Source organism: Ochotona princeps, chromosome 10 (genome assembly GCF_030435755.1).
Source record: "Ochotona princeps isolate mOchPri1 chromosome 10, mOchPri1.hap1, whole genome shotgun sequence".
Classification (NCBI taxonomy): domain Eukaryota; kingdom Metazoa; phylum Chordata; class Mammalia; order Lagomorpha; family Ochotonidae; genus Ochotona; species Ochotona princeps.
In genome coordinates, this window is record NC_080841.1 from 60,049,541 (window position 1) to 60,074,777 (window position 25,237).

A 25,237-nucleotide genomic window follows, 5' to 3' on the forward strand; every position below is an offset into this window, starting at 1 on the left:
CCTGCACCTTCCTGGAGCCCCAGAGGAAGTTCCTGGCTCCTGGCTTTGGATGGACTTAGCTCTAACCATTGTGGCCATTTGGGGTTGGACCAGTGGATGAAAGATCTTTCTCTGTCTCTCCTCTTTGTATATCTGCCTTTCCAATAAAAATAAATACATCTTATAAAAAATGATACCTTGGAACAAAGTAGCATTTGAAAAAGAATTTTTGGATAAATGTCTTGACTTGTTTATCTTATGCATGGTCATTTAATGGGCTATTGAGACTTCAAGGACATGAATCTTATCTTTCGATCATTTATAATTTGCTTATGCTACTAAACATTTTTGTAGAACTTAACAGAAGATATATTCCTACAAGACAAAAAGAAAAGTAATCACACAATTAAAATAATTAAATGTGATTTGGGGAATTATTTAAGAAATGTTGAAGAAGTTCAGAAAATGGAGGAGAATCACAAAGGAGGACAATTAACTGGGATTTTCAAATACACCGGCTCAATAGAAAAGAGTGTGAATTAAACAATTCTGCCTGGGTTGGGGTGATGATGACTTATATCCTTTATCTGCCTTATTTACACCTAAGATTTTACCTGCTTTCTTTTCTTCCTTAAAGATGTTCACCATCACTATCACCACCACTACCAGTGTATTCATTAAATCCAGAGGTTCTTTTTTTCCACCAAAGTTTCTATGTAGAGTATTGTAGGGCAATTATCTCATGAAAAGATGGATCAGAGAGCTGGGAAACCTTCATAAATACTAACAGCAATGGTGCAAATGTACAATGGTGGTGGTTTAGATGAAGAAGGGAGCAGAAGAAAGAAAAGAATGGACAGCTGGAGGTGGAATCATAGGGTAGATTAAAGAATGTGCAGTGTTTGGTGATTTGACTGCATGTGATTAAAAGAGAAAAATAATGTGGTTAGCGGAGATCGAGAAGGAAGTAAAAGTGGTGGACAATTCATGTTTTCAGTGGTTATGTATGATGCATTTTCTGCTCAGAGTGACTGTTTAAGCATTCAGTGGAATTGTTTTTATAGCTCCATATGCACATAGCAATTATATTTTGGGCCTAAGCATAAAGCTTTGAAGGCCTTCTATTGGTAGGTGAAGGCATGAAGGGGTTAATTTTAACTGACAAATTTTCCTCTAAGGAAGAAAGGGAGAAAATTGATCCTCTTGGTGTTAAGGTTGGAAAAAGCAGGACAGTAGGAAGGGAAACGGTTTTGTCAAGGCTATTTAGTCACTCAATGATAGCAGTGGGAATTGGCTGCTCTCTAAGACCGCTGCAGGAGGCCCTTGAGCCACAGGTGTGTGCCCGTAGGCTTACAGCCTGGAGGTGTGATTGCTATCCTCAGCTCTTAAGAGTTAGTGCACCCAAGTATCTATGTAACTGTGTCACATAATACAATGTAATTACTGAAGTTAAATAATAAATAATTAAAAAAAAAAAAAAAAAAAAGACATAAACCTTAAAAAAAAAAAAAAAAAAAAAAGAGTTAGTGCACCAGACAACGGAGGAAGCAGGGTCCCTTCCCTGCAGCTGCAAGGAAACGGAAACATGAGTCCCATCATCACTTTGAATCACTGGAGATCTCTGGTGGATTTTCTCAGCAGATGGGGCTTGCATATAAAGATTCTCACCCCAAAGAAAGCTAATATGATAAATTTAGCTGACAGCTTCTCATTTCCCTCTTCTGCTTACTCCCCCCAAAGTGCCTCCTTTCCCTTTTACTCAGAAACAATGAACTTTGCCACATGAACCTCTTAGGAAAGAAAAAGGGAATATGTGGACATCCAATGCTTCTCTTTTGTGTGGCTTAGATGAACGGGAATTCTGTTGCAAGTAACTTTGTTGATTTCAGTTTCTCATTTATCCCCAAAGAAGAGAAAATAGGTCATCTTCTCATGGAGCCAGATGTGAAAATGTTTCTTTCACTCCATGCCACCTGAAGACCAGACTCACCCAAGGGCATAATGGGATCCTACAATATAGACAAGTAGGGTTGAGTTTGTTAATGGATTCAAGAGAAATTAAAGATGAAGAATATGTTTGCATTCCAAAGAGGAAGATGTCACAAAAGTCAATTCCCTGAAGAAGTTCTGTGCTATTTCTTCACATGGAGTCCATTTTCAGTGTACAGTCATCTGAGCAAACTTTTTATGGAAGGCTTTGGTTTCTACTCGATTCCAGATCATTCTGCCTCTTTTATTTTCCTAGTAGAATAACTCAGTTCTCTCCACTTTGCAGTTTCATAATTGTCACCACCTGTACTCAGCAGTGGGTGTTCCTTGGATTGAATCTGCTTTTAGAGAATAAAGGGTATTATTAACATCATTTTCACCCCAGTTATGCTTGCATAGAAGGTTGATTTTCAAAATCTTTTTGGGAAGCTCATACTCAGCCTTTACCATTGACCTTACACCATCATCCGTTGTCACTGCTGGGGCACAGAGAACTGGTGGGAAATAAGGCCATTTGGGTTTAGGTGAAAAACCAGATGTATTTTGAAAAACCAGAGAATAAGATTCCTTACACAATCAGAACAAATTAGAGACAAAACACTCCACTTTGAAAACTGCTGGGCAAGATCGATCTAGTGATAACATGTGGTCTTTATGGAAATGATTGGCTATTGCTGCACTGTAGAAAGCTGGAGGAATGAATATGCTAACTCAGGTAAGTGTTCTTCAGAACAATGAACCTTACGAGGCAGAGATTACACATGTGGAGACCACCTGTTCAGGTGAATGCATCCACGGCACTCACTTTGTATACCAACCTCAAGCTTTGGTTGTGCGTACAGAAGTACATATCCTGCCCGTGTTGATATCATATATTCTTTGGTCATCTTCTATGTGAGAGCCCCAGACTGCCGTTCATGGTCAAGATGCCACATTTTGAGCTGTATGTAAGAGAAGTTTTAACCAAGATTGCGGATACAATTGTATGAAGTACAGCCTTCTGAATCCACAGGTTCTGCATCTATAGTTTTGACTACCTATAGATTGAAAAGACTTAACAGATTCTCATATAAGATTCTCACCCAAAAGCAAGCTAATATGATAAATTTACTTTTCCAGGAAGCTTCAAAAAGCAAAGCATGAGTTTGCTTACCACACTGTTCTCTATATGCTGTATCATTTTATCCTTATAGAAAGCTATGCTCCACATCTCTATAACTTCTATAACTGGCACAGTTTAATATGAACCATGTCAAATTGTTCTTCCACATGACAGCTCTCATACCACATATAGTTTCTTCCCTGTATTTTCATGTTTTCACACAAAATATTCCATTTCCTTTAATTAATTCCTACATAGTATAGTTTCGTGGTCCCCCTCTTTCCTCTTTATATTCTCCTAATGCAGCAGAAGTTGATATAGTTCCTCTTAAAATATAGTGTCCAAGGTGTAACAGTATCATTGAGAGAATGTTCACAATGCAAAATGAGTTTGTTCATGGCTTCTATTGTATGGACACTAGCACTTCTGGTGTACAGCTAATATGTGAATTAACCTTTGGGGAGTCTTAGCTAGCTCCAAATACTTAGAACTTTACTCCTCACAATGGATACCTCGGTGGAGTTCTGGGCTCCTGCTTTTTTTTTTTTTTAGATTTATTTTATTTTTATTGGAAAGGCAGATATAGAGAGGAAGAGAGGCAGAGAGGAAGATCTTTCATTGCTGATTCACTCCTCAAGTGGTCTCAACGACTGGAGCTGAGCCAATCCAAAGCCAGGAGCCAGGAATTTCTTCCGGGTCTCCCACAGGGTGCAGGGTCCCAAGGTTTTGGGCCATCCTCGACTGCTTTCCCATGCCACAAGCAAGGAACTGGATGGGAAATGAGGCTGCTGGGCTATGAACTGGTACCCATATGGGATCCTGGTGTGTGCAAGGCGAGGACGTTAGCCACTAGGCTACCGTGCCTGGCCCTGGACTACAAATTTCTACCTGTCTTAATTAAGTTGCTACAGATGAGCATGTTAAGTGTTTGTTTTTAAATTTTGGTTTTCCATCCAACAGATTAGTCAATCATTTAGCTTTTGGGCTGATCCAAAATATAATTTTGACGTGCCTTGTATATGCTTGTAAAAGAATTTTAACAAAAGCCATTTAGTAAACAAAACTAAGGACCAGGCTGACTTTCAGCCACTTTTGATGTTTTCGGATGATAAATGTCACACTGTCTCAGTCAACACCTTTGAGAAATCACTTAGTCAGTTCTGACGCCAAGGAGTATGCTGTTATCAACACACATATTCTGTTTTCCCCAAAAGATCTTGTGTCAGATTTTGTCAAATGTCCCGTTGGATTGCAGACACAATTATCCTTAGTTCTACCGGTTGAGAAATCTTATCAAGAGATTAAATGCCATTAGTCGGTCTGGACAGACATATTTAGCCAACCTTAGTGATTTATTTGGGTAAACAAGGATGTTTTTAACCAGTCTGGTTCTCTGTTGTTTCTGCTTCTTCTTCCCTGGAATAATCCTAACCTAGGACAGAGAAAAATTCCTGACTACTTCTTATTCGACTTACATGTAACCCTCACTCTGTACAACATGTGTTTACCTCCTTGTGCTATCGGTAAGCCTCATATGTTTTGCCTGTACTTCCATGGTTGTGTAAAAATTTAAAATGTGTTATATATTTCTTTTATTTTTTTTGTAAAGTTGACTTAACAGCCCCCAAATAGATTACCTACTGAGAATATCTGGTCTCATATCCTCCATTGAATCAAAGTGGTTAATTTAAAAATACAAAAAAAGTTTATTGAAATTAATTGTCTATAAGGCGTTGCTGAGTTAAAAATTAAAAGATGCAATGTTGTGATGAAGCATTGATAAGGGGTATATTTAAGTGGCAGGGTGTGATTAATAGCTTCCCTTACAGTATTTAGTTTTGCAGGAACTGACTATCTTCCAAATTTACTTTCAATTTTTTTTGAAAATGCATTAGTTATCAAAGAGGAGAATATGGTAAGTAATATTAAAGGCAAGAAACTAGTTTCTAAAGACACAAAGAAAATAGTTACTATATCCTGTGAGATTCAGAGAATTAGGAATGGCTTCTTGGGCCTGTGCCATTTCAAATAAACCTTAGAAAGCTGTTAATATGAAGTTTCCTAGGTAGAGATGACCAGAAAATGAATGGTATAAGTAAAGCCATAGAGATGAGGGAAGAACTGATGATGTTGGACATTAGTGAATGGGCAGATTTGCAGAGGTGGTGTTGACAGTGGTGATGCTTAGGATCTAGGAAAGGAAGCGTAGTAGTGAGAATACAGACAAAGAGACCCGGAGTTTCACTGTGAAGGATATCAGGAAAGGTTTTCAGAGAACTGACATAATCAGAACTATGCTTCTGTCAAATTGCTGGGCATATGTATCCAACTAATTTATCCAACTCAGATGACTTCCAGATCTTGTCATTCTTGATGTGATCTCCCAAACAAATAGTACTAACATTAAATAGGAGCTTCTTAGAGTGCAAATGCCCAGGACTTCTTTTTTAAAAGTTTTTGAAAATATTTATATATCTGTTTATTTGAGAGACTGATAAATAAAAAGAGCTCCCAGTGCACTGGCTCTCTATCCAGTGCCTGCCTGCAGTGGCCAGGGCTAGGTAAAGCTGAAGCCAGGAGCCAGATTCTCAATCCAGGTCTCCTTTGTGGGTGGCAGGAACACAAGTACTTGAACCACTATCTGCTTCCTCCTGGAAGGCATGTTAGCAGGAAACAGGACTTGGGAGCACAGCCAAACTCAAGTCCAGGCACTCTGAAAAGGCATGCAAACATCCCAACATACCTCAGGCCCCATCTTGTACGCACTAACTTCCAATATCTGAGAGTGAGGTCCAGAAATCTCTTCGAATCTTTTATAGGTGGTTCTGATACCTATTGGAGTTAAAGATGTCTTGGTTTAGAATATTGAGCTGGAACCAGCATCAGAAAGGAGTCCAAACCTGGGAGCATACTGAGGCCTTTTTGAAATAAAACAGCAAGGACCTTAATCCAGTATTTGGGTGAAAATCAAGAGTGTAAGAATTAAAAGCTGTAGCATCTAAGGACTAGGCAGGAAGCAGATCATCAGGAGATTAGTGAGTATGTGAAAGAGGAAGGGCAGGAGGAATTCAGGAAAGGAAATATTATGTAAAATGCAAATAGCATCAATTCGGGTGCCAAGAAAATGAGTGCTTTTTAATAAGATTTGAGTATCTGAATGACAGAATTACATGGAGAAAGGGAGAAACAAAGAGAAAGAAAAGAATAAAAACAGCCAGTGCTTCCATCTTCTGGTTTACTCCCAAAGTGGCTACAACAGCTGGGCTGCAGTTGGGCCTGGGCTAGGCTGAAGCCTGGAACCTAACTCCATCATGGTCTGCCATGTGGGTGACAGGAGCACACACACAAACACGGGCCATGTTCTGTTGCTTTCCCTCAGTGTGGAATTGGGGGTGGAGTAGCTAGGATTAAAACCAACATTCATTTACAATCCCAGAATTGTAGCAAGTGGCTTAATTCACAATCTCGGCCCCAACATGACTGGTTTCAAGGATATTTTTTGAAGTGTATTCAAATATTTTAATTACTAAAAATAGACAAAATGTATTAGCATTGTTTTTGCAGTGAGTCCTTCTGTTGTCAGCCATGAAAATGTGTATAACATCCTCAGGGGATCTATCACTAGGTCAGCACCTTCCTTCTAGCACTTTCCCTGATTTTTGTTCATTGAAACATAGTTTCCTCTGATACTGAGCTCAGGTTCTTTGACTTTCTTGCAGTAGAAATTGACAAGAGGCCAATGTGCAATCTGGACAAGACGTACTGGGGCTTTTGCTCCAGCACAAGGAAGACAGCAAGGCAGGAAGAGCAAAAGGTTCTCCAATAGAAGTTGAAAAAAGTTTCGTTTAATTAGTTTGAAGAAGCATGACTGTGTTCTTTTAGCCTTGTCTAAGCAACATTTTTGCTTGCATTTAGTTAGTGCTCTACACAATTGCCTGTTTTACATATGACATGGTTAAAATGGCAGTGTTGCTCACTAATGTCTCCCAGAGAAGGTCAGATATTGCCCAGATTGCAGTGTTGTGGGTTGGGAGGCTCCCTAATGAAGCAGTAAGGGAGTCATCTGCAGCCAGGGTGTGGATACTCCTTGTTCTGATGATTGCCGCATGCCAGATAAAAAGGGGCTTGATTTAGTGACTTTTGTCTCTTTCTTGTCTCATCTCCAGCCCAGTTACTATGACTAGAATATAAAACTGCAACAAAATGGATGTTGATGGTTACCGCGCTCACAGGAAGTGGGTGTACACCATAGTGACATCAGTCAGAGGTCTGGCACGCCCCAAAGGCACTCAAGGCCATGTACGAGCCAATGATGGACAAAGGCCAACATTCCTTGTCCTATCAGAACCCAAGCAGCGCTGATGCCAGTACCCATGTCAGAGAGGGTATAAAACATTTGTCTCTGTTACCCAGCTTGTCTGTCCCACTTGGGATCCTCTCCTCTGCTGTTCAGGAATGGACTGTTCTTTGCATAATAAAGGCCTGTTTGTACTTGGGTGGTCGGCAGTTCTAACAGATATCTCTTGAGAATTAGCCCCTGTGGGAAATATTTCATTTGTCCATACTCAACTTTCACATCTAGAATCCCTGGGTTAGCATCATCTGAAGTTTGACGTTGTTGGTTGGAGTTTGCTTACTCCATCGCTGGTCCATTTGGTTTGGCTTTCTGAAGTGTCCTGTAAGAAAGAACATCTTTGACTTTATTAGCAATAGGCAGGAGAAAGGATACTGTCTTGTGAAATCTCCTCTCCTCCTAACTCCTAACAGGAAAACAATTGAGAAGGAAGAATGTGAGTGACAATCACATACAAGTTGTAAAATGATTAGAAGCCCCTGATCTCTGCCCATATATGTGGACCCTAGGCTTGAAAAATTTGAATGTGACAGGTGTACAGGTGATCATCTGATGCAGTCAGCAACACATGAATGGTGCTCCTTCCAGATAGGACTTTTCTCTCTACACAGGGAGGTGCGTGTACCCAGAGAACTGGGGTATTCAGAATCCAATTTGTTTCACACCAACAGTCTCTTGTCCCTTGCACTGTTGTTATAAATGGACTGGGAATTAGTACATAAAACAAATTTAGTGCAAAGAAAGTAATTCATGAAGCCTGGCTCTCCTGTGGTTCGTAGACATCCTACCACGGCTGGCCTCCTGGAAGCAGAACATAAACAGCCCATTCAAATTAAGAGCTTGTTGAGAATCCACATGGCTGTAACCAAGGCAGCAGCAGCAGCAGCAGCAGCCTCAGAAAGAAACTGAAGATTCTATTATTTCCATGGCATGCATAGAAGGGCTCTGTTACAGCTGTGATTTGACCATGTGGAGAGATTCCATTGTATTTTAAATTTTAGGGTCGACTTTGACAAACAGACATTACAGCTTATAGCTGTGTGCCTGGTGCTTTGAAAGCAAAGGGGTGTGTTTAGGCAAGATTTGTGCAAGGCTCCTGGGGAGTCACACCAGAGAGAGGAAGGTGAATATTTAAATGTGGAAACAAAAAAATTCTCCGTGTTGAATGCCACTGCAGATGAAAATGGAAAAAGCCATCTTCAGTGAAACAAGCACTCCTCTTTGTTGCAGGGCCTTAGTCTGCTTGGGACTGGTCATGCAAGAGGCATTTTCAATGACGTGGTGTGGCAGAGGTTAATGGGGGAGGAGTTGCAGGAAGGTGGAGATTGTGCAAATATTGTACTGTGTGTCTACCCTGGGTTGGGGCTGTTTTGCTTTCCTGGATTCAGGGTAAAAAGTGGTTATTCGTTGCCAAACAAAGCCAAATTTGTGAGTAGGAGAGTGATTCCAGTCAAAAAGCTCATGAAAGAATTAAGCTCACAAGAATTAAGCTCACAAAAGTTACATGAGAAAGCATATATTCAACTCCCTCTCCACACACACTAGCAGATAAGCTGTTCTCATACCCACAAAATGTACACAAGGTTGATAGAGCTTAGGCAATGACTGATGGAGTGTGAGTTTGAAAAAGAAAGGATCTGAAGGTTATAGTGAACTGAGTATAAAAATAAACCACAAAACCTCAACGCAGAGCAGAGAACATTAAACATAAAGACAGGAAACATTTTTTTATATTTTCAATAAAAAAATTTAAAGGTCTCTCCCCTCCCACCACCAAAACAGCTACTTAGCTTCACTTCTCAGCACCACAAAATCAGAAGTTTTCTTTTCTTCAGTTCACACCTGTGAAATTGCAGAGGCTTTCCCAGCTGAATTCTCCATCAGGGCATTTTTCTCACATGTTCTATAGAGAGCACAGACAAGTCCTAGATCTGCCCAGTCTGCTGAGGTCAAGGTTATGACTATGGTCCTTTGGGAAGACCTTGAAGAGCTTTGTGCAGGTGGATCTACGCCTTGCACCCTGACATATTTACACCCTGCAGTTTACATTCTTCTCATTCAGGTGACTGAGATTCTAATCACTTGTTGGCCTTCTGCCTCCTGTTTACTATCTGAGAAGGAGTGTATCTTAGCCTGTTTGGAGGGAGCTTTGGAAACATCCCTGGTCCTTGTCAATTTCTTCTTCTAAGGTAGACATTTCTAGCTAGTGGCTGAGGATGGTTTTGCATCAGTTTTCCAAAACTTGCCTTTGTCTGGACTTACTTGATGCTGTGCTTCCTAGGATAGACTGCTTGTTCCTAGAATGCAGTGATGACCATTGTCCCACTCAGAGTCACGGTTAGTGCTGGCTTCCTCAGTACCAATCCAGCCTGCTCCATGCCTTTATTCTCTTCTCCAGTGATTAAGAATAATAAAACAAAGTGGAAAATGAGGATTGTGTCTTGCTTCTCCATTTTACCTGTCAGACATTGTCTTCTTTTCTTTTTTTTAAGCTTCATTTATTTTTATTGGAAAGTCGGATATACAGAGACCAGGAGAGACAGAGAGAGAGAGATCTTCCACCTGTTGATTTACTCTCCAAGTGGTCATAACAGCTGGAGCTGAGCTGATCTAAAGCCAGGAGCCAGGAGCTTCCTCCTGGGTCTCCCATGTGGGTGCAGGGTCGCAAGGCTTTGAGCCATCCTTGACTGCTTTTCTAGGCCACAAGCAGGAAGATGGATGAGAAGTAGGGCTGCCGGGACTAGAACTGGCACCCGTTTTGGATTCCAGTGCATGCAAGGGGAGGACTCTACCCAATATCTTCTCTTTTTGAGAGAGAGAAAGAGAGAGTATTTACACTGGAAGTTGGACTCCCACAACCATTTTACATGGGAAGGAAGGGGTAACCTCAGACCTGGCTGAGCTGCTTTAAAGCTTTACGTTGTAATTCTGTAATTCTTGGGAGAAGGTAATGAGACTAGGAAAAGAATCTCTTGTTTTCCTTTAATACATTTCTTTCAAAGAGCATGTACATTAAAGATTGATTTGCATGAGCCATTGGAGAGGGATGACTAAGAGGAGTATAGAGGATTTTCGAGACAATGAAATATTCTATGCTACAGTATCATAGGTGGGGATCAAGGAACATTTGTCCAAAACCATAGTATGTTTCATGCTGGGAATGAATTATAGTGTGAACTCTAGACCTTGACCGAGAAAATGTATTGATGTAGAGTCATCAGTTGCACTCTAGGGCAGAATGTTGACAATGGAAGCGGCCGTGTGTGTGTTCGGGTGGGAAGTAAGAGGAGAGGATATATAGAAACTCTTTGTATTTTATTCATAATTTTGTTGGGAGCCTAAATGTGCTCTATAACATTAAAGCTATTGGGATTAGAATTGCAGCATAGCAGGGGAAGCCTCTACCTGTGATGTTAGTGCCCCGTATGGTCACAGAGTCCTGTCCCTGTTGCTCCACTAGGAAGCTCCCCGCTAAAGTGCCTGGGAAAGCAGTGAAAGATGACTCATGTGTTTGTGATCCTGCACCCAAATAGGAAAACTGGATGAACTAACTGTCCCTTGATTTCAGCCTGGCTTAGTCCTGGCCATTAAGGCCATTTGAGGTGTGAACCAGCAGATGGAAAATCTCTCTGTCGTCCCTCTCTCCTTGTAAATCATTCAAATAAATAGCCAAATCTCTATTTAAAAAATAAGGCTTTTTATAAAGAAGAACAAAGTAGACTATCAGTTATTCTTTGTGAGTGGGAAGGTGAAGGATTGATTCATTTGTTCCCTGAAGAGTCTTCTAACCACTTCATGTTTTGTCATTGGCTTGATTATTTATTACTCTCTCCTGCTTACACCAATTTGAAGGCCTTTCAGTTTTGCCAGAAACCATGGCTTTTGAAAGCTGCAGCCTTTTCTTAATAGATTTAGAAACTCTGCCCCCCTCTCGATGTTTTCCTGGATCCCTTACTGTTGTGGGTAATTCATTTTGGTTCTTGTTTGCTATCGGTAGGGCTGGGAGTAGGAGAATAAAAGTATGTGCTCCGTCTGTCACCCTGAACTGGGACCTGGAAATCATTTTTGAAAAATAAATATCCCAGAGTTCCAGCCCCATACCTATTGAATCTCAGTCACCTGATGGGTTAACAAGAGAAGTATTGATACATGTAAAGCTTCTCTGATGACTCTGGAACACGCCTTCCCTTAGACAGTTTCTTGAACTCCAGCCCTGTCTCATCAAGTGGCAGGTCTTAGCCATTTCCGGGATCTGCCATTCAGTCATTTGATCTATCTATCTATCTATCTATCTATCTATCTATCTATCTGAATCATATATATTCATATATGTGTGTGTACCTATCTTCATATATATATTCCTGCAAACATTTCATGCTTTCTTGCCTTTAAACATGCTTGTGGAATTGCCTGTATTTCATCCCTTAACTCTCTCGCTTACCAAATTGTATTCTGTCTTTATCTGTCTTTGATGGGAAACCTTTCTAGCTATTCTATTGCTTCCAAAATAGCCTGTTTTTCTGAACATTGCATAGAATAGGCTCTTAATAAAATAGCATTGGATTATATTAGAATTTAACTGGGTTAGGTGGACTGCCACAGGGGATAAAAGGTCTATGTTAGCAAACAACTAGGCTATAGAAGATCAAAGAATATGTCTCTTTTTCAGCCAATTAGTGATAAGAGGATTAAACCTTCCTTAAAAATATCATGCACATACATTTACTTTCTCTAGTTTCCATTTCAGTCTCAGGGCCCATGCCAAAGTCTTTAATTTTTACCTGTGCCTTTAAATCCAGCACAATTCTGTGGCTCTGCAAAGAGCTACCATTTTGTTTCCTATGACATCAGCCCAGCTGTGTCTTAAAAGACAATTAACCTAAAGAAAAGTTTAGGCGCTGGGAAAAATGTAAGTGCCATTCACCATGTTAAGTGCATTGAGCTGAATGTACCAGGCTTAGTCCTGCAAGCCTTTGGATTCCACACGTGATAACAAAGACAGAAATAGATTTAGCTGTCAGGAAGACAAAGGCATGTTTGTTTAGACATACGTTACTGCTGTGTCTCCTGGGGATAGCTTCCTTACTGCTCTGCCAAAGGAAAAGGCTGATGCTGGGCTCAGGTGAATGAGCCTTTATGCTAATTTACTAATTAGCTTCAGGGACTTAAATGTTAGTCACCTCGAATGCGAAACTTTGATGCTTCTCATTGTGCCAGATGCTGTCACAGATGAAACGCTGCAGACAGGAATAATTTTCCCTTGGGAATGAATTTTATAAGCTGTTATAATACTTTCAACCTAGTAACAAACCCCTTTGGGTTCTATACGTTCTGTAATCGGAACTAATTTTTTTTTTTTTGCCATCATAGAAACGAGACAGTCAATCCATTCAGTTTGAACATTTACCAAATGCCGATTCTGTTTCCAAGTGGAATTGGTGTCACACAGCTCAGGAAGTATCTTATCTTTACAAATGAAGTGCCAGCAGTATGCCAGATAGCTGGTAGATGACGGACAAACATTTATTGTGTCACTGATGAATCATCGGTGAGCAAATTTTGGGGGGGGTGGAGTTTGAATGTGTTCCCAGGCAGATTTCATAACGCAGGACAGAGATCACTGAAAGTGGAAACAAATGAAATAGTTGGAGGGTAAGGAAAACAAGCCTCTGAAATACGTTTCTCTACTTCTAAGATGAGTCGTTGCAAAATTATAAATCTGTGTGATAGCAGACATTATATCATCAATGTGCAATTGAAAAATAAGGCAAATGTCTAATAAACATATGTAAAAGTATTTTATCATGTAATTCATTATCCCTATTTTTACTTTATGCATTTTTATTTTAGTTTGTCATGCTTTTGATTAGTGCATAGAAATACTACAATTCCTTTTTCATTTGGTGCTGAGAGGACAATGTCTCTCCTTCCATCCCATGTTGCAATGAGCAAACCAGAATTTAGCTTTAAGCTTTTAATAGGCAGTGACATTTAGTTTTATGCAGTCTCATAATGAAAACCAGCTGTGCACAAATATAGGTATTCAGAACATGGGCAGATTCTTGCACAGTAATTTTTGTACTTAAAGTAACTACTTTCAAGGTATTTGTACAATTTTGCTTTGCTAACAATGTATTGACTTTTCATTGTGTTAAAGTACAATGATTTCTACTTGTAGCTTTTATTCAAACTACAGATGTTATATCACAGTGTGGTTTGAACACTGTGAGTTCATTTCTCAAACTCTGGAATCTGATTTTCTTTTTCATTTGCTATTCTGTCTTGAAATCTGTAATTTCGGAAATGCTTCTTTTTCATTTCAGAGATCAAACTGGGGTAACAACTCCTTTTGAAATTATTGGTAAGCAGCATTACAGAGAGTTCAAAGTTCTTGTAATGAATTAATATCAACCTAAATGGCAAAATATGTTTAATTCTTGGCTGGTGAAGTAAGATGAGATTTCTTTCTTTAGATTGCATTAACATATCTATTCTTTCAAAAAAAATGAAAGTCTCTGTGGCACCATGGCGCAATCAGGTTGTCTGACACCTTTATTATCATCACCCCATACTTTGAGTCCAACTAGCATAAACTGTAATTTTGGAGATAAGTACAAAGAGTATTCTTGGTGTTGAGCTTTCAAAGATTGTAACATGGATATTCACTGAGTGAGTGATTTAACAACGATGAAATACCATCCCCCAGCAAATCATTGTCAACTTGGATTTAAACCTGATACCAAGTCCAGCTTTGAACTTGGCTATTCCAAAATCCTTTCTGTCTGTAGTCCAGTTTAATAACTGGAATAAGTCAACTTGAAGCTTTTAAGAATTTTTTTCAACCCAACACATTATGTTACATCCTGATCGGGGAAACTCTCAAAGGTGCCATGTGTAAGAGTTCAAATCAAATTTTGATGTTACCAAGTTTGGACAGGAAGAATAGAAAAAATGCAGCTAACTATTAGCTGTGCTCACCTCAGCTATAGCAGAAAATATCATACATAATTTATCTTTTCAAGCAGCTCGTCCCAAAAGTTCTCAACCTCACTGTCAACAATTGTCTCTAGTTAAACTTGCTGTTTGTAGATGCTTGTTTCTGGCCTGTGTACAGCTGCTATCTGCAGACACTGTTAAAAACTCACTATCAGAAAAAGGTCTGATGCCTGGGCAGTTTTTTTTTTTAAAACTTACTATTTAACTGTGTCGCTGTAGCATTGTTTGTTTTATTTATATTACATACAAAACAGAGATGTTGTTTCTCATTGTCTTGGGTTTTTCATCATATTTTATTCAGACGAAATTTACAGTAAAATAATCCATATTAACCTTGTAAATTGTGTTCCTTGGACAATCTTTTTTTTCTCTGTTAAATGCATGGGGCTATTCTTCCCTTTAGCAGGAAAGTGTGTTTCATCACCTTCTCTTGGAAACATGAGTTCAAGGGAGTTCTCATTTTTCTTCTTGATTGTGAGAAGAATAGGGAAAGGATAATGATTAAAGACAAAAACCTAAGACCTCTATATATAGCGAGAAGAAACTGATAAAGGCCAGCATTCCCTGTGGTGCAAGAATTCTCCAGAGCGGATACAGCAAGCAGAGAGATTTACTGAGCGCTGCAATGAATCAGGAGGGAAGCAGGGGAAGGAGAGGCTGATTACTGTTACAACATAGTTAACAGTCTCTGAGGTCCACCTGTAGTGATAGTGGCAGCCCCTTCTTGGAGTGATTATTGCCATCTGCTCACAAGGCAGCAGTGGGCACGACAGCCAGAGGCTGTCTATTGCAATGTGAACTGCAAAGCAAGAGGCAATACTTTTAACTGCAGTATTTCCTCATTTAGGATGAGTTCTAGGGTGGGTGATATGGCTCTCTGGGTGGATCAGGGAAACCCACATCCAGGGACACTGCATATTGGGCAATATTGCACCAGATGAAGGTTGCAACAATAACTTAGCCCTAATCAGTTAGGACCATTGAACTAGAGGATTGAGGCCCTACTCATGTTTTATGTAATAACTACAACAGTTGCACAGGTTACCCAAATAACCCTTTTCAAAATGAACAATCAATCCTATTCTCAAACTTGTGTCTGTGTACAGAGTATTCATGTCTTATTTTCTGGATATTGAAGCCTTGACATCTTAGGGTCTTGTTGATCCTGGAGAGACTCTTCCTCCTACCCTTAATCAGTTCCTCATAGAAAAAAAAATTACCTGAAAATGCAAATCAACCAGTCTAAAGTACACACTCCCAAGCACTGCTCTCAAACACTTGGCCATTATGTCTTGTCATAATCAATACAGATTCAGGTACGAGGCAACTGAAGTTAGAGGAGCCTGTGTCTCAGAGCTTGTTGAAATTATGCAGACTATTATGTTGTTGAAATTATGCAGACTATATACAGATATACTGACTAAGCTGATATTTATTCTGCCCTTTCCATTACTTCTTACAGACCCCACAATAAAGGCCCCTCCCTCCTGCTGCCTGACTGATTCTGGTTATTCACTATTGTCCTACAGCATGTCATGTCCCCTTGTCCAGGGTTCTGTGAATAACAATCTTTTCATTGGCCACCATCACCTGATCTGTTGCATTCACCATACCTGCCAATACTGAAACGCATGTTTTAAAGTGATGGGGAGGGGTTGGCACTGTGAAATAGCTCATAAAGCTGCTATCTGCAAAGCCAGCATCCCATATGGGCACTAGTTCATTATCCCAGTTACTGCACTGAAATTCATCTTCCTGCTAACTGCCTGGGAAATCAATAGATGATGGCTCAAGTGCTTGGGTCCCTATTACCTACATGGAAGACCTAAAAAAGTTCCTGACTTCTGGTTTCAGCCTGCCCCTTCTTTTATACTCCCAGCATCCCCTCCCCTAAGCCTACACCAGTGCTGGCTGTTGGGGCTATTTGGGGAATGAACCAGGAGATGGAAGCTCTTTGTCTCACCCTCTTTCCCTGTAAGTATGACTTTCAAAAATAAATAAACACATCTTTAACGTGATATGGAAGGTGGATATTTGGCCCAGCAGTTAAGATGCCACTGGAATTCTTACATCCCATATTGAAGTGTTTGTTTTTCATAGTTGGCTCCACTTCTATTCCAGCTTCTTGCTAATGCCCTTCAGGGCAACATGTAATGTCTCAAGTATTTGAGTCCCAACCACACATACAGGACATTTGGACTAAGTTCTAGACTCCTGAGTTCAAACTGGCCCAGGCCCAGCTGCTACAAATTTTGTGAACAGATGGAATATCTTTGTATCTCTCCCTTTCAAATAAGGCAAACAAATAAGCAAATGAATAAACAAACCAATATGAGGCTAATTGTTATATAAAGAGCTGTGGCAGTTTTTACCTTAACAACTAGATATATGTACACCTGGTACTTAATGATGACGAAATTCATAAAAATATTTTTAAAAATTTATTCAGATTTCCAAAAGTTTAAGTTTCAAAAATTCATCTTAAACAATTTTGAATATCTATTTTGAAATTGAATAAATATCATTTGTATCATTGTCAGGAAAAATAACTTTCGGGAAAACACATGAAGGTTTCATTAATTTGTACAAATTTACTCTATGTTTTTAATGAATGCATATTTAAATCCGATGTGCCCTAAATAAAAAAATGTCGTTTTTAATCTCTTAGACCATTACTATCAATAAAATAACATGACTATTTATTAGGAAAATATAATTAATAATTTTAAAATAAAGCTAACAAAGCATTTCCTAGAATAAATATAAAATATTTTGTGAATTATTTATGTCTGTATTATTACTCAATCAGGGATCATTGATCAACTCACAAAGCACTGTAATTTATACTATGACAATAAAACTCAATTTCCTTTAGTATTTTGGTGACTTTCTGTCAAATAGAGACATTTTAAACTTTTATGATTGGGTTGTATATGTGTTACAACAGGAATACAGAACCTATATCCACTAATAGCTTGCTTTAATTATGACTTTCAAGTGCTTGGATGGACGGTATACCCGCTTACGTTGGTACACTGCCTGAGCCACACAAATATTAGAGTGGTCTTGAAGCTAGTACTTCTTCCTGTTCTTGAAATTAAGACTCCTCTAGCCATTTCCTCTGGCAAAATGCTTTCTCTGAGGGCTCTTCATGTCTGATACCTTGGTCATACAATCTGAGCCTCAAAGCCACCTCCAGTTGAGCCTATTTCCTGATGACCCAGGTTCTGTAACAACATCCCATCCAAATCCAAGCCTTAGGCCAAGGCATTCAAATCTCCCTTGTGGGTAGTGGCAGCGACCCAACCCCTTGAGCCACCACCTGCTTCCCCCAGGGTGCACATTAGCAAGTTTCTGGAATTAGAAGCAGAGCTGGGTCTGGAACCCAGGCGTTTGGACATGGGAATGTGGGCATTCCAAATACTCTTTTTACTGCCATGCCTGCTGCCTAATACTCTCCAGTGTGGAGCCAGGAATGAAAGCCCCCACTGCCCTAGGGTTACTCATGTCTTTGTGCTCAAGGAAAAATAAACAAAAACGTTCAAAGGAGCCTTGTTTGTAACAGTAAGAAAAATTAAAAATTACCGAACCATATGTATCATCAGAAAGATGCAGATACAAGTTATGATATATAAAGTATAGCAAACATTACAAGTCAGCTAAAATAAATTAGCACGGAGCTAAATAAATCACCACGAATAAGCTACCAAAATACAACAAGCATGAAAAGAAAGTGATAGTAAAAAAAGGTATTCCATGCTATCATTAAAAAAAAAAGTGAACAAACCTGCAGAATAATATGTAATTTGTCACTACATACAAAACATGTGTTAAGTAAATCTAAGCTGTAAAAAATGCTTGGAATAATAAACATCGATTTCAGGAAAGCAAGTATATTTGGAAAGGAAGAGGCACAAGGATTAGGGGAAGAAAAATAGCAACTTCACCTCTGCTTTGTTTATTTAAAAAGCAAGAAGGATCTAAAGAATGCGTGGGAAGACATAATTAACAGAAACAGCAGAGCTTGTTCTTTCTACTCCTCTGTGTCCTTGAAGTCTTTTGTGCCAACAAGAAATGAGAAGCAAACAGTGTTTCCGAAGGTACTAACCAAAAGGTTTAAACATCGCTTCTGTGAGTTATCTGGGATTCCATGTTTTATAGCAGCTGTTGTCTTAACTTGTTTCCAACTCTTTAGTAACTAAGAATACAGGGGACACTTAAGAGTCAGCTGGCTTCTTGCCACACTTTAATAAATACATTTTACTACCAGCTCCTTGGATGCTTTTGAATTCATGTAAATTCATTCCCAGAAAAGTTGTTATAACCACAGCTCTTTAACACAGTCATGTATTTGTCTGTCAGATGTATTCAGTAAGTATTTCTTGGACACACTTGTAGGGATGGGAATTTTAGTCTGAATGTTCTCATCAGGCCCTCTTCCTCAGCCTCCTTTGCCTTCATATCTGAAATTAAAATATCGCTTTTGCTGTGATCACAGCAGGTTTGTCAGAGATGAACTCAAAGAATTCAACGGTTAGAATCGTATTCGTTTTCACATTCTCACCCTTTTCCTGAGATGTGACTCAAGTTCCTGAAAGACACACCTATGCGGATAACTGAGGCTAAACAGAAAGACTAAGGGTCTGTGTGAAATCAGTTAACAATGGACTGAGGAGACTGCCTCCTGTAAAGCCAGTCTTGCTGTGCTGAACCTACAGAGAATGATATACTATGACTTCTACTTCTCGGGGACTGAATCTGTTGCCCCTCCACATATCTGTCACCTGTCACTTCCATTATTCTTATTTTCTTTTTAACAGCAATTTTATGTTTCACATTAGTAGTACTTAGCACTATCTCCTGGAGGTAAGACATTTAAATTGTAGGGTGTTAATCTTTCCCTGTGTTTTCAAAGTCTACTTAACTTTCAGCTAGCTGCTCGTACCTACACCTGACACACCCTTATGCCTTTAAAAATGTGAAGACAAGAAATAAAAGAACATTTTAAAAACAGCCATTCAGATACCAGTTATTCCTCTGGATCCTTCATTAAATTTTTTCCCAATTAATTTATAAAAAGAACTCACCATAAGCCACAAAGTCCAAATGAGAAAGTGTATGCCGTGTCCCTACGGCTTAGTAAGATGTATGAGTATAAATTAGATAAACCCTGGGAAACTACAGTTTTATGAGGGGCGAGGGATGATTCAAGTCAGAGGCTTTACTTTTCATTCAAGTGTGAAAGAAACAAAACTTTTCAGGATTAAATTGGCTGGAGGGAAATGTCATGCCAGCATGTGTAAAACGACAAGGGACAGCTGGCTAGAAAGGCGTAAATCAGAAAGCAGCCTCACCTCCTTACTGTTGAAATTGCCACTAGAAAGCTTATAAATAGCTCTCTCTGTTTCCCAGTCCTGTTGGGGAGAGAAGTGGGTATTGAAATGAAAGGTACCACTGTCTGCGGCTCAGGAGCAGATTCAATGGTTTCCTTGTGGAAGGCCTGTCTCCCCATCCTAAAAATGGGCCTATGCACCTGGTCAAACTGGGGTATTAGGTTTGCCTGGGCCAGCGTACAGAGGGCCAAAGTGCTGCAGTGGCAGAGGGTGCACAGTGCCCAGGTATTAGCAATTAAACTGCTTTAGTCTACACCAGATACTCAGCAGTTTACAAAGAAGACAGATTTCTTCCTCCTAGTTCTGGAGGTCCATCAGGTTCAAGATCCAGAGACCTGAGCAGGGAAAATATCCTTTGGAGGTTTCATTCCATGGCTGAAGGTAGAAGTGGAAGACAGCAAGTTCAGGAGAGATTCCTTCCTTTACAAATCCATTTCTGCAATAACTAAACTCCTCTCTTGCTAATAACATAAATCTGTTCAGCAGAGCAGAGTCCCTTTTTGAAGATGCTGGCTGTCAACATGTTAGCATTGGAGAGCGCGTTTTCAACACCAAGACTTGGAGAAACAGGTCAAACCATAGCCCCAGCAGGTGTAACACAGCGTCATCAAGATCTCACTGAAACCTGTCTCTCAGACCAGCCTGTGATCTGGTCCGAGGCCTCTTCAGATCCCTGAGTTATTGCCTCCTAAGTTTGGATAGCAGGGGAAGCCAATTTTAGACGGATGTTCAGAGCACATTCTGAACATTTTGTTCCCCCAGTGACTTTTGAGTTCCACCAAATCTCATAAACCCTAGGGAATTTTTATTTTTGACAAAAACAGTGTGGGGTCCCCAGATACTTGCAACCCACTTGAAAAAAGTTGATGACTGAAGTTGCAAAGTTTCCCCATCTTTCATTTCCCTATCATTTCTGGAGAAATGCAGCCCTAGTAAATGTCCAATAATTGTTTGATAAATGGAGGGCTGTGCATTTGTCTACCTGGTACCTAGGGAGATGCCGCTGGACATTGAAAACATTCCAGAAGAGGGCAGGCTCATGGCACTCTGTGAAAGGAGCTTGTTGTGCGTTTAGTGCTTGGTTTAAACTTATATTTATGTTGGCTTAATTTATACCTAAATTTACTCCAGTGAAAGAGCAGAATTTGCTTCAGGAAAGAAGCACTAATGGAAACCAGAGATTATCTTTTACTGTATTATTCTGTGCAACTCACCGATTAAAATGCAGCTTGAGCAAACCAAGCACAAATAATACAGACTCTAGAACTGTTTAAAGTTCAAATAATCCCATGCTGCCTGAAAGTTCCTCTTTCCCCCCAGATGACTGCAGAGCAAAGCAGAGGGGTATGGTTCCTCTCTATTCACTTTTAGAGCATGGAAACCTGGGCTGTAAGCATGGCTCCTTCTGTGCTCCTGCAATAATGGACTCTTGGAAAGGGTTTGAAAGAATGAAGGGGCTCAATGAGGTAAGGGCACAGTTCGTTCCAGCATTAGTGGTTCTACTCCACCCTTTCCCAAGTTCATGTCAAAGCCTGCAGAGGGTAAAAGCCCACATCTTATAGCCTCTCCCCTTTCTTGTGGCCCTCTTTCCCTCCCACATCCACTTAATCTTGGTTTTGACAAACAATGGCTGAGCTAAAGCAACTGTTTCCTTCACTGATTTCACTTCCTTTCGGCTGCCAACATATGTCCTGCTCGCCATGGTTCTAGGGCACAGTGTTTAAGTTTGATTAACTCAGTTTTAAAACACACCAACCATGCAGCCACTAATTCAACTGGATTTATCTGTCAAATCAGTGCCTTTCAACAGAGTGCAGTTCCTAGGTAGAAATTATAAAGGCTGTTTCTGTAGCTTGGCAACCAAGGAAATACAATATTAGATGGAATTTTTATTTTTATTTGTTATAATCCAGACTACAGGTTATCTCTTTAAGGACCAAAGATCATCCACGGGAGTGCTTTTAAGTTGTGTTTTTCTACGAAAAGAACCCATCTATATTCTGATTCTGAACAATTATGTTTCTACCAGTTTATCTTCTTGGGTTTTAAATACTTTTATCTAGCAAAAAAAGAACTTAAAAACGTAGTTTTATGATGAATCAAGGACTGCTGCTGTGCCTTAAGCTAGAATAAAACACACAGAATACATTTAAATGAATTACAAAGTGTATTATACTCTGAAAATCAGCATTAAAATGCACATTAATTTCTGCAGCTCTTAAATACTCCGGTTGCTGAGGAACTGCCTCCATTCTATAATTGAAATCACTCTTCAGATGTAATTTAGTCTCTGATTGGTTTTTAAATATTTTTAAAAGAGAAAAGCTTAGATGGAAAAAAGTGGATATTCCCTTAGGTTTTAAATAGGGACACAGATGTCATCATGCTGTGGTCTCACCAGGCCCCTGAAAACCTCACTGACTACCTCCAGAGAAAGGGCACTCTACCCTGAAGCTTGGCACACAGCTGACCAGCAGTGCAGGGAACCATACAGATTGCTCAGCTTTAAAAAAAATTGAAAAATTGATTTATTATATGAAAGACAAGGTTATAAAAAGAGAGATAGAGACAGAGAGAAATATTCCATCAACTCATTCATTCCCCAAAAGGTAACAGTTGCTGGTGCTGAGTCCAGCAGAGAGCAGGAGCCTAGAACTCCATCCAAGTCCCCACATGGGTTCAGCGACTCACGCACTCCTACCATCTTGCAGTGCTTTTGCAGGCACTTAATCAGGAGCAGAATGGGAAGTGAAGCAGCTGGAACATGAGGAATGCTTGTATAGGATACTGACATCTCTTTTAATTGGGAGATCTTAGTTAATAAATAACACATGATGCTTTGATGGATTTGACTGGGTCTTAAAAGCACTCGCACTCACAGATTCTATTCTGTTGCCTTTTGTCAATTATAAGACATGGCAAGTAGAAAAAGAAGATGCTGAGTAAAAGAGCCAGTTCATGTCGTGGGCCACTGGCAGGTGAATATCTACAGGCATGGCTGGGGAAAAGTTTAAAACCCAAGACCCAATGCAGGCATTGGAATGCTCTGTGGATTGTGGTTTCCTGGGTATCCCATGCAGCAAAGAATATCATCAGGTAACTGTCACCATAACAACCCTCAGTAACTTTAAGGTAAAAAAATATACAATTCTTTTTTTTACCTTGTACTTGACTCCTTTATGCCAACAGAGCTCTTTCAGACTTAATGCTAACTTGGAAACATGTTGCCAGAAACAAGCAAAAAGCATGGGAGACACAAATACCTCATTCCTAAATTTCTCACTAACCAAGGGACAATGATTAAGTTATTTAAATGCTGTGTTTCTAACTTTGCTATGTGACAAATAGGATTGCTGACACATTTTGGACTGTTGGATGCAACGAAATAATGCTAGAATATCACAAATTGCTGGAACAAGCATTTGATGCACTGGTTAAGATTTCCCCTGGATGGCTAGCATTATCCCATACGGATGTAAATTCAACTCCTTACTGCTTCATTTTCTTTTTAAATTTTTTTTAATGTGGAAGCTAAATTTACAGAAAAGAGAGACACGCACACCAAAAGAGGTCTTCCTTCTGCTGTTTCACTTCCCAAATGCTACAAAAGCCAGAGCTGAGCTGATCCAAAGCTAGGAGCAAGGGGCTGCTTCCTGGTCTCCCATGTGGATGTGTTGCAGGGTTTGAGAGATCACATCAAACAAGTCTAGAATGCATTAAGGAGACTTTATTATCCAAGCTTGGTGATACCAAAGCCCACTAGATATAAGCAAGTGACAAGTCCATATTGCAATCCATTCTGAATCGAAACCCTGAGAGGGACAAATGGTCATTACTTTGAAGTCCATCCATTAAACTGAAGACCTGTGTCTCAGCTTCCCCAGAAGTATAATTTATCCTAAGAGACAAGGAGCAAACAATTTGGACACACTTATTAAGCTGCAGACATTCACCTTTCCCTGTTTTCTCTGCTCACATTCCATTACTGCTAGGCCTCACCTCTCCTGGAACTCTAGAAAGTGCACACATTAGAAATACAAAGCATCTTAGCATTGACGTCTTTACTGTGCCACCCAAGCAGTGAACAGAGGGTGAGGAATATAAACATACAGGGGCCATGCTCAGGGGCTGCCTGTCCCTGGAGTCTGTCCTTGGGAGGCTAGAGAGCAGGCAAGTACTGGGGAGGCCAAGAGCTGGAGTGCCAGAGCGACAGAAGCACAGGATCAAGAGTGAGAGACCTCTCTGTCATGGGCATTTATGGGGCCTGTGATGGGAGTGGTTATGCAACAATTCAATACTGCTCCTTCTCAGGTTTCAGGTGATAATAGGTGAACATCACAGGTGGACAGAAGGGACCACATGGGGGCAGGGAGTGGCTCCCAGGCTCCTGACCCTGAACTAGCTGCCTAGGACCACAACAGATGCAGGGGCCCAAGGACTTGTCCCCAGTGCTTTCCCAGTCCATAAGCAGGAAACTGAATTGGAAGTAAAACAGTCGGGATGGAACAGGGGCCCATATGGGAGGCCAATGCTAAAGAAGATTAGTCTGTTGAGCCACCACACTGGCCCTACTGCTTCACTTTCAATCCAGCTCCTTCCTATCCAGCTACCTGGAAACACAGCCAAAGATGATTCATGTGCTTGAGCCCCTGTACCTGCATGGGAGATCTGGATGGATTCCAAATAAACATTTGAAATTTCGAAACACACAAAGATGCCGCATCAGATGCTGAATCCCCTATAGGAGGAGTGCCTGGTTCTAGGCTGGCTCCTCCATGCCATTCTGTTGCCTCCCAGTGCTCAGGCTGCGACCCTGCACATGATGACTCAGGTGCTTACATCCCTGCCATCAGGCAGTAGAGTCACACTGAGTTCCACTGTGTTCCAGGTTCCTGGCTTCAGTCTGCATCAGTCCTGGCTGTTGGGAGAATCTGGCGGGGCGGGCACCAGGAGGGAGGTGGGGGTGAGAAATAGAAGATCTTTTTCTGTCTGTCTGTTTCTTTGTGTGTGTCACCATGCCTTTCAAATAAAAAAAAAAAGAATCAATTAAAATCTTAAAAATGAAGGAAATATCAAATTGCTATTTGAATGTGAAGCGGAATTGCCACTAGGGGTTTCCAAAGAGTAAGTCTCAGAAACGGTTCAAGGGATCCCAGCAGGAGGGTCACTTCAGAGCCCTTCGGAGTCCTTTAGTGTATTGCATTGAATCAGACAGTTTGAAGGCAGAATGTCCAGGTTCAAAGACAGGCTCATTGTGCCCTGTGGATTCTATCTGATCTTGGATCCTAAGGCTGAGAAAGCAAATTGCAAGTGATGGAAATATCTTCTCTTTGGACTTTAATATGAGCTGGTGTAGCATGCCAGAAAAGCAAACAACAAAAGCAGCAGCAACGAAAAACAAAACTGGAGGAGATAACCAAACAG